This window comes from Canis aureus, chromosome 28, assembly GCF_053574225.1.
Source record: "Canis aureus isolate CA01 chromosome 28, VMU_Caureus_v.1.0, whole genome shotgun sequence".
NCBI classification, from domain to species: domain Eukaryota; kingdom Metazoa; phylum Chordata; class Mammalia; order Carnivora; family Canidae; genus Canis; species Canis aureus.
Window position 1 is genome coordinate 40,135,836 of NC_135638.1, and position 14,645 is coordinate 40,150,480.

A 14,645-nucleotide genomic window follows, 5' to 3' on the forward strand; every position below is an offset into this window, starting at 1 on the left:
ATGTCGCGGCGCAAGCAGGCCCGGCCTCAGCACCTCGGGCCCCGGCGGCCGCAGCCCGCGCGCAGGGAGTCCGCCGAGGCCGCGCCCGCGCCCGCCGGGGTGCCCGCTTCAGAACTAGATAATGATGTTCCCAAACCAACTTGTCCCTCCACGGACAGCAGTGATGCCCAGAAAGCCCCTGCCTCGGCCCCCCCCTCAGAGTCCAAGGAACAAACCGTGACCCTCGGAGAAAGGACATTCAATTGTTGCTACCCAGGTTGCCACTTCAAAACTGTTCATGGCATGAAAGATTTGGACCGCCATCTGAGAATCCACACGGGAGACAAACCACACAAATGTGAGTTCTGTGACAAGTGCTTCAGCCGGAAAGACAACCTGACCATGCACATGCGTTGCCACACCAGTGTGAAGCCCCACAAGTGTCACCTGTGTGATTACGCCGCTGTGGACAGCAGCAGTCTCAAGAAGCACCTGAGGATACACTCTGATGAGCGGCCATACAAATGCCAGCTCTGCCCCTACGCCAGCCGCAATTCCAGCCAGCTCACCGTCCACCTGCGGTCCCACACAGGGGACACCCCCTTCCAGTGCTGGCTCTGTAGCGCCAAGTTCAAAATCAGCTCGGACTTGAAAAGGCACATGATCGTGCACTCGGGGGAGAAGCCTTTCAAGTGCGAGTTCTGCGACGTGCGCTGCACCATGAAGGCCAACCTCAAGTCGCACATCCGCATCAAGCACACGTTCAAGTGCCTGCACTGCTCGTTCCAGGGCCGGGACCGGGCGGACCTCCTGGAGCACAGCCGGCTGCATCAGGCCGACCACCCGGAGAAGTGTCCCGAGTGCAGCTACTCGTGCTCCAGCGCCGCGGCGCTGCGCGTCCACAGCAGGGTGCACTGCACCGACCGCCCCTTCAAGTGTGACTTCTGCAGCTTCGACACGAAGCGGCCCAGCAGCCTGGCCAAGCACATTGACAAGGTGCACAGGGACGAGACCAAAACGGAGAACCAGGCCCCGCAGGGCCAGGAAGGGCCCCGCGGGGGCAGCTCCCAGCATGTGGCCAAAATAGTGACCCAGCGGGCCTTCCGCTGCGAGACCTGCGGTGCCTCCTTCGTCAGGGACGACTCCCTGAGATGCCATAAGAAGCAGCACAATGACCAGAGTGAGACCAAGAACTCAGACTTGGTCACCTTCCCACCCGAAAGCAGTGCCTCGGGGCAGCTGGGCACCCTGGTCTCCACGGGGCAGCTGGAGACGTCGCTGGAGCCCAGCCAGTGCCTCTAGATCAGCCAAAGAGGGCGGTCAGCTGTCCGAATCCCAGACAGATGCTGCGGGCCAGCCCCCCACTACCCACACCCCCATCAAGCCAGACTCAAGTTGCCAGTTCCAGTGGGGTCGGCTGCCCCAACTTGACAGGCCCTGGAGGCCACGGCTGCAGCCCCTGGCAAGAGAGGCAGGCCGGAGCAACACCACGGAGACCCCCCTTGCACCTGCTCTCTTCTCCCCCGTGCACCTTCTCCACTGGCTGTGACCCGGTGGTTCCAAGGTGGGGGTTCCATTGCGCGCCGCTCTATCCCAGTAGGGATAGTTTCATGCTGGATTCCGATCCTAAAGCTCCACCCGCCTCCGATGGCATTATGAAACTCTCCAGACCACGCAGGAAACTAAACTGATGTATGTCGTTTAGCGGAAGGGGAAGAGGACGGCGGGGACACGTGGAGGGCCTGGGGACAGCCGGAAAGGTTCTATTTCTTAACTCGGGTGATGGTTAGGAGTGTTCGCCTTATGCCTTGGTGTGGTTCCTTTTATCATTGTCTTCTAATAAAAAGGCAGACTCCTCTGTAGGATGATGTAAGAGGAACGTTCCACTTCTCCTTACGTTCTTCCATTTAGGCTGATTAAGGTGTGTGGGGCTCTCCATCCCCACCCTGTTCAGTAATGGATTCTGGATGGTTCGGTAACGCATTCTAGATGCACAGATGCGCGCGGGACTTCAGGTCTCCCTGCTGCAGCGAAGGGGAAACGCAGTGTGACCTGTAGGTGGCGTCGGAGATCAAGCTAACGCTCGCAGATCCATCCTGAACCTGCATTTAACATCCTTCACCTAGAAAGGATGAGGGGTGCCCTGGGCCGGGGCTTTTGGTTCTGGGACTTGTGATGCATGAATCAGCCTGAGCTTAGTGTCTTTCATCCCAATAAGCTCTTGGTGTTTGCTGAACCAACAAATGAAAATCCAAACGTCTTGTCGATGGACATTTTACTTGGGCAAAAACCTTAGAGGAGGCTCTGGAATGCCAGTGGATATGATTTATCCAGAGTGGTTTCCCTGTTTGGCATCTTCAAGTACAATCTTTGTTTAATACAAATTCTTATGTGCTGTCATCAAGTTAAACATCTGTGCTTTTAAAACAGACTAAATAGATATGTTGTTTTTTGGTAAACGAGGGGGGGAAAGACGTGAAAACTTTTATAGATTGTATACAAGGGAATAAATAGTTCACTTATGAAAAAAAATAAAATAAAATAAAATAAAATCATAAAGAAGAGAAAATACAACAAATCTATGTATCAGTATCAGTATACCCACACAATTCAAACCCATGTTGTTCAAGGGTCAACTGTGTAATATAGCTGACTTTTGAAGCAAAAAAAAAAACCGTGAAGAAACATTAGGAAATGAAATTAGAAATATGAATGTGCTAATGTTAATACATACTTGGTGTTCTAAATTGCTTTCTTCACACCCAAAAATTCAGCAGATGGAACCTCATAAACAACAATTATCCTTGTTGTACAGTGGGAATGCTTAGTGACTTATAGTCTTCTCTATAGCTGGATTCTATTCCATTACTTCAGCTCTATTCTCTTTTATAGAGATTGTTACTTCATACACTTATTACCATTCACCCCAAACTATAGTTAGGTCATATTCACCAAGACATTTGCTTCCTTCATGACATCTAAATTTATCCCTGGAGGACAGGTAGAAAAATTAAAATGAGAAAGATCAACATTATACATTTAAATTACTAAGGTATGTATATATATGCCACCTGGGTGACTCAGTTGTTGAGTGTCTGCCTTTGGCTCATGTTGTATATCTTGGGGGTCCTGGAATCGAGTCCTGCATCAGGTTCCCTGCAGGGATCCTGCTTCTTCCTCTGCCTATGTTTCTGCCTGTCTCTGTGTCTCTCATAAATGAATAAATAAAATCTAAAATAAATCAGTACTTATCTTTTTCTGTCTGACTCACTTCATTCAGCTCAGGGTCCACCAGAGAACTCTATAATGTGCTCAAGGTTCATCCATACTGTTGCAAATAGCAAGATATCTGCCTTTCACATGGATGAATAATATTCCATTGATAGATATAGCACATCAAAAATGATTCATTTGTATATATTTCATCGAAATACTGTTTTCTTGTCTTTAGAAGATATCCCCAAAAGTGGAATTGTTGGATTATGTGATAGATTGATCTTTAATTTTTTTATTTTTTTGTGGAGACTTCATATTGTTTTCCATAGTGGTTGGGACAATTTACATTCCCACCAACAATGTTTAAGTGTTCCCTTTTTACCATATTCTCACCAGCCTCTGTTATCTCTTGTCTTCTTGACAATAGCCATCCCAACAGGTGTAAGGTAATACCTCATTGTGGTTTTGATTTGCATTTCCCTGATGATTAGTGATGTCGAGCTTTTTTTCATGTGCCCGTTGACTATTGTATATCTTTTTTGGAAAAATGCCTATTTTGTTCTTCTGGTCATTTTTTAATCAAGTTTTTGTTGTTGTTGTCATTAAATTATATGAGTTATTTATAAATTTTGGATATTAACCCCTTAAATGATATACAGTTTGTAAAAGTTTTCTCCCATTTTGTAGGTATTCTTTGCTTTTTGTTAATTGTTTCTCTTCCTCTACAAATTACAAGTATTCTATGATATCACTTATATGTGAAATCTAAAAAAAAAAAAAAAAAAAAAAAAAAACCTGTAAAAAACCAGAGTAAAATGCTAGTTGAAAGAGGATGAGGGAAGGAGATAAGATTGATGGTGTTTAAGGGTGTAACTGTAATGAGTAGTAATAAGCCACAGAAATTTAATGACAGTGTAATGAATATAGGCAACAATATTGAACCATAATTATATAATATAATTAATATTGCTATCATGGCAATCATATCACAATATATAAATATATCAAAATAACATGCTGTACATATTAAACTTATAAATTATTACATATAATTTATTCATTTTATTCAATAAAGTATTAAATATTAAATAAATATTAAATCAAATCAAACCAATCAGGCCTATATTTACCATTTCTACCAAAAAGAATTTGTTGTAACCTTGATATCTTAGCCTAATGGAAGGAAACTTTGTTTATACCCTTAACTCTAATAAAAAAATATTTCCTACTCTGCCTCTCTCTCTCTCTATCATAAATAAATAAATAAATCTTAAAAAATAGGGGGGGGGGATCCCTGGGTGGCTCAGCGGTTTGGCGCCTGCCTTTGGCCCAGGGTGCAATCCTGGAGTCCCGGGATCGAGTCCCGCATCGGGCTCCCTGCATGGAGCCTGCTTCTCCCTCCTCCTGTGTCTCTGCCTCTCTCTCTCTCTCTCTCTCTCTCTCTCTCTCTCATCATAAATAAATAAATAAATCTTAAAAAAAAATTTCCTGTAGATGCTTGGGTGGCTCAGCGGTTTAGCACCTTCCTTCAGCCCAAGGTGGGACTGGAGTCCCAGGATTGAGTCCCACATGGGACTCCCTGCATGGAGCCTCCTTCTCCTGCTGCCTCTTTCTCTCTCTCTCTCTCTCTCTCTCTCTATCTCTCTCCCTCCCTCCCTCCGTCCCTCTGTCTTTCATGAATAAATAAATAAAATAATTAAAAAATATTTCCTATAATAATGGAGTTATGCTTCAATATGACATATACCACTAACATCCTAAACAGAAAGAGAAACAGAGAAACTGATAGGCTGGCCCTATTAAACTTAAACTCATGTTGACAAGTAAATGCTGTCATGATGTAAAGTTGACCCTTGAACAACAGAGGTTGGAACTATGCAATCCAGTTATAGGTGGATTTTTTTTTTGCCTCTTATTTTTTAAAATTTTGATTCTAGTATAGTTTTAGAGTGTTATGTACAATACAGTGATTCAACAGTTATGGGAAATTTTATTTTTTAGCAGTACATTATTGTAAATATATTTTCTCTTCCTTATGGTTTCCTTAATAACATTTTCTTTTTCCTAGGTCGCTTTATTGCAAGAACAAAGTATACAGTAATATAACACACAAATTATGCATTAATTGACTGTTTAAGTTATTGGTAAGGTTTCTGGTTAACAGTAGGCTATTAGAAGTTTTGGGGAAGTCAAAAGTCATATGTGGAATTTCCAACTAGATTAAGATTGGCACCTCTAACCCTTGCGTTATTCAAAGGTCAGCTGTATTATGATGATGTTTATCTTCTAATTAAGAAATTTGAGCAGTTGCCGATACAAATACAATGAACTTTTTGGGAGTAATTAATAAGAAAAGCAACACTTTTAAAAACTGAACAATGTGGAGTAAAAGCAGCCTAGGGTACACAAAAAAGATCAGATTACTTTCTTCTTTACTTAATTTGAACAGAACAGTTTCTGCTTGAATTATACATCAGGGATCTCTGAATTTCACTGAACATAAACTATATTTCAATTGAAATTATTTAAGGAAGCAGAAGTTTTTTCTTTCTCTTGTCTATGAGTCCAGAGAAATGGAATGTAGCAGTTTCTTTCTCCAGGGGGCAGTCTTAAGCAAACCTGGCTCACATCCTCGTACTAACGCTTGAGCTGAGCGTTGACAAAACGAGGTTAGAAACCCATGCACAAACTCTTGCCTTTTAAAATGCCTATGTTCGTCTGGATTTAATTTCTATTACAAAAGCACATGAACGATATAATTACAACTTTCCCTGTAACATAAAACATTTCATATTAAATTATTAAATACTATTTAAACAATCTCTTAGCTAGTTAATAAAGCAAACTGTACCTGCTGTGCCCAAAAAGCACAACTTGAGAAATGTAAATAGAAATTAATTTTATTTTTGTCTTCATCTAACCTGTTCCAGGAAGTGGCATAACTTACTTTTATGCTTGCTTTCAAGTAATAAAAGCTCCATAGTAGCTTTAAGTTACATTCATTGTCCCAGCGAACTACCTTTCTCCACATGAAGCTTACTGTAAATGGGGACATAATTCTAGAAACAAGCATTATTACCTATTTTCTTATTTTCACACACTTCCTTCCCCAATCCCACTTTATTTTTTCCCAATCCCACTTTAAATAAAAGGTCAGAATATTCTTTCTTGACAGGTCCCATCATAAAATGGGTTCCTACACTTCCAGCCTGCAGAAGCTCAAAGCTTAATTCTTTCCCTATAGGTACAAGAATGGTTTTCTTTTTTCCTGAGGTTTCTTTTTGGATCCCTTGCCCCTGCCCTTCCAATCATTCTATTCTTTAATGCTACCATTTCAGAAAGTCCCCATACAAACTTTAACAAGGGTGTCCATGGCTCTGTTCCTTGCCCACACCACTTACACCTATGCGTGTTTGGTCCTGTCAACATTTAGAGTGCAAGAAAATCCCAGCTAAACCATCTCTCTCATACTCAGGTGTTAGAGAAAGTGCCTAGTCCTGATCTCTCGGATTTGTTGTGAGTCAGACAGTAGTCCACTACATCCCCAAACTGTAGGGATAAGTCCCTAATGGTCTTATTTTCTTTCTAGACTTGAAATGAAAAAAAAAAGAAAAAGAAAAAAAAAAAGAACAGAATCCCTTATTCTCCTTCCTGATGGGCAGGAGAGGAGACTTAGGTATAGATTATCTCTTTAAGCAAAGAGATATTTTCAAAGAATAGACCCTCAGTGCTACTCCCTACCACTTTATATCTTCCTTTTGGGTTTTATAGCCCGTGAAATGGTTTCTGTCCTATTACTTTGAAATTTCTGCCTTGTGGTCTTAAACCTCCCTTTGAGCTTTCATATTCTTTTGAATTTTGGGTATCTAAGTCTCTGCTTTCCATTAATATCCTCTTATAATGTATTCATATTGAGAAATTTCTCTGAAAAAGGCAACCATGTTTCTTCTAGCATGTTCTCACACTTAATTTCAGAAGTGATTCTTTGTCATTGTAAAGGAATCCTTTACAACTGTTTTAGAGTAAAGAAACTTTGCAATTTGCTGGGTTCTAATAATTCAGGTGTTAGAAATCTAAGACTTTTGGATATAGTATTCACCTTGTGTGACTAGAACTTTCTGAAATTCAGGGAGTTCTCTTGCAGCTAACCTGTAGCGTTTTCACTTCCTATAGGAGCTAATAGTTGACCATATCTGTGCACTTTGCAGAGTTACACTAATCATTGCTTCGAACAAAAAACACAAAGTGTTATTAAGAACCAAGTGCTAGCAATGTAACGGCACAGTGCTAGGATTTGCTTAGATATTTTTAATTGAAATCCACTCCCTAAATTTGAAGAGATTTTATTATAATGGTGGAGGGAGAGAAATAGAAACAGATAATTTGCAGCAAAAGGTGTTAAGTGCTATAACAGAAATATGAACAGAATCATATGAAAGTGAAAGAAATGGAGAAACTCCGAGTGTATGGCAAAGGGAAAGCAGTATGTTACTAGACTGAGGAAGGAAAAGAAACCACTCCAGTCAGATGGGAAATAATCTAATTCTGTGATTATTCTAAATACATTTGAAAGAGAAAATATATCCAAAATATTTGTCAATTGATTCAACAAACACAGGTCTTCTTTTCGTACTGATATTTCCCTTGAAGCATCTGATATTCTTTGAATTACTATGTGGTTTTGTATCTTGAACTATTTGCAGTGCACTCTTGCATCCTAACTCTGTTATTTTGTAGCTTTAGATTTCCATATTTACTTCCACAATCACTGAAGGGCTATGGGTTTGTTCTTCTCATTAGTAAGCGCTGCTTACTTGATAATTAGATATCAGCACTAGCCATGTACACAAAAGCATTTTTCTGCTCTAAAAATGATGGAATTATAATCACAATTTCCCCAGAAACAAATAAAAAATCTCGGTTCTGAAATTAACTATAATTAATTCACTATATATATTACTAAAATTTATAAATTTATGAATATATACAAATATAAAATATATATAGATATACACATATATATATACATGTACAAATATAGGTATATATCCACATATACAAATATATGTGTATCTACACATATGTAAAATATATATTTTATAATATATAATGCACATTATATTATAATATAAAATGTATAATTTTAAATATTATGAAAATATAAATATTCCATATTATAATAAATGAAATATTAGATATAATATAACATATTACATATAAATATAAAAATATTTTATAATTAATAAAATTTATAATTTTATATTATTATGTTATATTTAGATTATTATATATAATTATTATAATTATATAAGTATTTTACTTTATTACTTTTATTTTGAATGATTTCATTATTATTCATAAATATATTTTATATATTTAATATATAATTTAATATATATTAAATCATATGAATATGTGAAATAACATATATAATTTAATATATATTTTATTTTTATAATTTATAATGTATAGTTGCATAAATATAAATATATTTATATTCAATATTTAAACTATATATTAAATATATAATCTGTAAATAATCATTTATTCTATTATTTTAAATTATTTTATGTTATTGATTATAGAATTATTATTTTAATAATGAAAAATATGAAATTATAGAAATTTAGAAAATATGTAATGTTAAAATTAACTAATTGTATAAATAGCTATGATTAAGTTAACTATAATTGAAATTGGTATAGGAAATGACCTTAAATTAACACCAAAAGAAATGTGTTTGTATATCAGTAGTTAGGTTTAAATTTTGAAAGTTAGAAAATGATTAGATCATAAGTTTGGTAAGGATAGCTCTTCATTCATGAATGATCAGACATCGATCATAGCTACTATTTGTAATCATTAATCTTCTAATAATACACATTTTTATCCTCAAAGTGTTGAATGTTTTTAAGAGGCAATTTGAATTATGGTTGCAAAGGGATAAAAACCAAAAATATTTAAAGCTGGAGACCATGATTTGATACATGAACTTCAGAAAACTAAGATTTATAGAGCATATGATTGCTTCTAAATGAATTGCAATATTGATGAAAGGAAGCAAAGACATCAGTTGTACAAGATATAAAATATGTCCTAGTACTAAATCACCATTTCTTGGCCTTGCATTTATTGTCATAGGTCATTTTTACATATTGTTTTAGAGAAAAATTTATGTCATGTCCACAGTGAGGCATATTCAATACTCATTTACTCATTTAGCAAATATTTATTGAACAGTGTGCCGGGTAATGGAAGTAAAATATGAATAGAAATGGCCTACCCTTTAATAATGTTTAGTGCAGGGTACTCAAAAACTCACTTTATTAAACATTAAAACTGCTCCTACACATTAACTATAAAAAATTGAGGAACACACAGGAAGAGCTGGCTCTTTGCTCTAGCATATGTTAGAAAAGGAGGGGTTTTAGACACTTTTTCTTGAAATGCCTTGCAAAGAATGGTACTTGATCACAGACAAATAAGTTTTCTCAAGACTGGAAAAGTTAAAGGGAAATACAGTTATGTCAGGTACAAGCAGATAGATATTATTGAGAGCTTTTTATGTGTTTGCATTTTTCATAAAAGCTAGTGGTAATTTCTGTGAAGCAGAATGTAGAGTTATGTTTTTAGAATTTAGAAGAAAAACTGAAAAGGAAACTTAGAATCTTCCTATTAAGGTTTTTTTCTACAATGATTAGCTACTTAATGTAGAAATGTTAGACAACGGAGACTTCTTCAAGAACTTTAGGTAAGATAACAACATGGAATTATCTCACATCTCTCTGGGGGAGAAGATGAGGTAAGTAGGAGTGGGAAGTGGGGTGGGGAGGCAAGACAAGAGATAAGAAAATAAGTTAGGATGCTGACTTTATAATTCTATGGGGTTCTCCAATTGTACATGGCAAGGAGAAGGGAGGAGGAAGAGCCATTTATATTGAACATAAAATGAACCGTGGAAAATATGAATTATTTACATATACAACCTTGAATTTTGGTTGCAAATGTTTACTTATATATGTTTATGTACTTTTATGTACCAAGTTTCAAGTTTACTTATGGATTGGTATTATACAATTTCACTGACTCCTGTTTTCTACCCTAAATATTTAGTTGATGTTTGGTCCCCTGAGAATTATAACACTTCTAATGAGGGTTGTTTCAGCTCTATGGGCTTTGAGAGTCATTTTATCATGCTTAAACCCAGTTGGTTTGGGCTTTTTATCTGCCTGTCATTTACTACGTGTAATCACATGTGCTCTGCTTCCCCCGTCCCCCAAAAGCCCTTGACCTTTCCAACATGACTTCATATATGAAAGGAAGTATGAGAGAGGAGAAAAGAATACAAAAAGACAGCTGTCTGAAACAATTGAAGTTAAAAGACCTGAAAAATGTTCATAGTCACCCTCTGCACCCTGCTTTCCATTGCTTCTCAGGACGGCCTCCTCTCCAAGTAACATACCGATCAGTTGTTCTGCTGCCTGGAGGGCAGTTGGGAGAGGTTCCAGGACCATATCCTGGCATAGCATAAAGAGTGTTGTGATCCATTAGTGATGGGCATGGGGCTGAGAAATGTGATGCGGAAGTTATCGATTATTCTGGAGAAACATGGCTCTTCTAAAGCATGAATAAAATGCTTGCCAAGGGAAGGGGGCTATGTTTATGGAAGATCTAAATATGCTTTGTACAATATGGAAGCGATTAGCCACACATGTTTTTGAACACTTGAAGTATGGCTAATCTCAACTGAGATGTGCTATAAATATAAGATATACACTGTAGAGTGACCTACGTATATCATCTAACAGTACTCCATTTCGGTTGTTTGTTATTTTATGGTTGATTTTGAGAGTTCTTTATTTATTCTAAAAATGAGTCCCTTGTAAAATTTGTAATTTCACAATATCTTCTCAGGGTCTAATTTCTCTTTTCATCTTTTTAAGAGTCTTCTGTAGATCAAATATTTTAATCGCATGAATTTTTGTTTACTAAATGTTTTGCTTTATGTACTTTATGTTTTTGTTGTCATGCCTAAGAACTTTTCACCAGGCCATACATGCTTGGTACCATGGATTTTTCCTGTTATCTTCTAAAGTGCTATAGTTTTACATTTATGTATAAATCTATAAACAACTTTAATTTTCTCCTTTTAATTTGTGAAGTTTATATCATCTCCTTTAAAAAAAAAAAAAACTTCTGGATATTCAATTACACCAGCACCATTTGTTGAAAAGGTTTGCCTTCCTCTATTAAATTGCTTTTAAAAAATTATTTGACTATGTTGCATGGGGCTATTTTGGGGCTCTCTATTTAGTTCCATTAAATGTTTGGTAGAATTCAAACTCAGTAGAATGAAGCCATTTGGCCTTGGGTTTTTTGTTGTTGCTGTTGAGAGATTTTTGATACTTATTCAATCTCCATACTGGTTATAGATTTATTCAGATTTTTTGTTTCATTGTGATTCAATCTTGGTAGTTTGTGCATTTCAAAACTTTGTTCATTTTACATAAATTATCCATTTCATTGGCCTACAATTGTACATAGTCCTTTTTCCTTGCAAAACTATTTGTAATTTTGCTTCTTCCAACTTTTTTTTTTTTAAGAAATAAGGCTTTGATTTGTTTTTTAATTTTTATTTATTTATGATAATCACACAGAGAGAGAGAGAGAGAGAGAGGCAGAAAGACAGGCAGAGGGAGAAGCAGGCTCCATGCACCGGGAGCCCGACATGGAATTTGATCCCGGGTCTCCAGGATCGTGCCCTGGGCCAAAGGCAGGCGCCAAACCACTGCGCCACCCAGGGATCCCCTTCCAACCTTTTTTAAACTTGTTTTTCTCTTCTCTCTTTTTCCCTTGGACATTCTAGATAAAGGTTCCTCAATTTTGGTAGTGCTTTCAAAGAATTAACTCTTGGTTTGCTTTTTTGTTGTTGTTTTTTGTTTTTTGTTTTGTTTTGTTTTTCTGTTTTTGCTTCATTTAGCTCTGATCTCATCTTTATTATTTCCTTCATTCAGTTGGCTTTCTGTTTAGCTTTTTCTTATTCATATAGTCTCATAAGGTATTAAGTTACGTTGTTGATTTGAGATCTTTAAAATTTAAGCTAAGCTTTGTATAATTTTCCACCACAGCACAAACAGGGTATCTCATTGCAGTTCAGCAAAGGGTGGAATCTAAGCTCCCCACTTGGCCTTTGTTGGTATGGCTGGAGCTGCAGCTTTTCTCTGGTGTTTGTCCAGACCAGTTTGGTTATTGTCTAAGTTTTATGCCTTTTGAGGTTGCCCCATTCCTTGTCCTTTGACTAGAGAGAGTAAAGGACATTTTTATCTGTGCCTGTTAGTGTTTTCACATTGATGGCTTCTCAGAACTCAGTCTGAGAAGTATGAAAGAGCAGAAAAAAAACAGGGAACTCTTTGTCATGTCATTTTCAAGTCCTGTATTTTCTATACTTTTCAGTTTCTGTTTATATGTGTTTTATATAGAATGTCCAGGTGTTTCAGCTATATTTAATAGGAGAAATAAGGAAAGTATTTCTACTCAATCATCCAATATTTACTTTCCGAAATAGTTTTTAAAAACAGCATATTTAATGAATTGTTAATTTAAATGATTTTATTAGTGCTTTTATTTCAGAACTGTTTTATTTTTTCCAACATACATTACTAACTTTATTTTTAATGATGACCAACCATGTAGCTTTTAAAATTTGTTTACAAAATTTTCTTTATAAACACCACAATTCTCAAAATCATTGTTTATTTTATAAAAAGGTTTTTAGATTTCAATCAAGGCCAATAACAGGGTTAATTTTGTAGATTTATTTTGTATATAGAATTACTGGCTTATATGTTAACATTTTATTCCATTATCATGAATTTTCATAATTATGGGACTAATTTCTTATGACTATTTGAAATATTATGTTCAAATTTGCTCCTTGAGGTTCAATTTTATGACTTTTTAAATAAACTCCAATAGGAATAATCTGAAAGCAGGAAACTGTACTATAAAAAAAAATCAATAGCAATTTCTTTCATATTCTGTTACTCTAAATACAAATTTAATGCATTGGTGAAGAATAGAAAATTTAGCTACTTAATTTAATTTTTAATTATTACAAAAGAAATACCTGTGTAAGGAAAAAATATTGGCCTACTCTCCCTATTTTCACACATTCAGACTGTGAATTTATTAACTGGACTTTGTACTGTGCTCCTTATGCATGCCAGCTGTGTTGGCCCTCACATTTTAAATTACAGATACCAAAGAAGTTGGCTTTTTTACAAGAACTTGCTGTCTATGGGAAGTATGCAATGATATTCTAGCAACCTCAGCAAAACACTATTTCTTTTTTCAAAAATTTTTCCTTTTGGTCACCTGGGTGGCTCAGTCCATTAAGCATCTGACTTCAGTCAAAGGACAATTCATCTGAATTCAGGTCATGATATTAGGGTCCTGGGATGGAGCTAGCCTCAGGCTCCTTACTCAGCATGAAGTCGGTTTTTCCCTTTCCCCCTCCTATTTCCCCTATTGGCGTGCACATTTTTGCTCTATCAATATAAATTAAAAAAAAAAAAAATTCCCCAATATCCAAAATCTTTTTAAAAATAAGGCAGGATCTGTGGTTAGTTTTTGTACTGGCTGGCTCTGGAGCCTCTGTGGCACTGGAACTTCTAGCCCTTGGATTGATTGCAAGTGGAGTTTGTTGTGGCTATATGGGATTCTTGTGGCCTTACTGAAATTCCTGTATACTTCTCAGGGCCTGTCTGGACCAGAGACCAAGATAGTACCACAGTTCTTGAGAGAGTCTAGGGCCACCTGGTTGAAGGTGAGGCTCTTGCCCCAACATTGAGGATGTAACTCCAGGCATGGCTATTCAGGCGCAGTGTACACACCTTCAGTTTGGCACCTCCTGTGCATGCACATCATAAGTTATAGTGCCTACAGCAACAGCTATTTTGTTTTCCCAGTCAGGCAGCTTCATCTTCTGGATCATCCAGGATTGGGGCTGAGGAAGTGGGTTGGTGCAACTCATGAACAACCACTTCAACACAAGTTGGCTAAAGGTAGAGTAGGCTAATGGGGAAAGAAACCTGTGCAAATTGACCAACAGTCTCAGGTAGATGTCCTGGCTCTTGGGCTCCTCCTTGTGGTGGATGCTGACTCCCATGATGGAACCTCCTTGTCAGCCAGGTCTGGAAAGAGAACCAAAAAGTTTTCACGTTTTCATGAAGATATTTTTGAAAAGTATTGGTAAATAATTTCAAGAATTTTTCAATTTGAATTTGCCTCATGTTTTTTCATGATTAGGCAGGGGCTATAAAAACTGGGAAGGCATGCCACAAAGGTGAAGCATCTTTTTCTTTTAGTACTTACAGGTGCGTGACATCAACATAACTTATTTTAGTTATGTTAAACGTAAACCCTTGTTTGACATGGTGTCTTCCTGGTTT

At 37.2% G+C, this 14,645-nt stretch overlaps 2 pseudogenes; one reads left to right on the forward strand and one right to left on the reverse strand.

Moving 5' to 3' along the window:
* Positions 1 to 1,666, forward strand: LOC144300667 (zinc finger protein 64 pseudogene; annotated as a pseudogene).
* A 12,151-nt stretch (positions 1,667 to 13,817) lies between these two features.
* LOC144300272 (large ribosomal subunit protein eL18 pseudogene) lies at positions 13,818 to 14,362 on the reverse strand (annotated as a pseudogene).
* Positions 14,363 to 14,645: the final 283 nt, after the last annotated feature.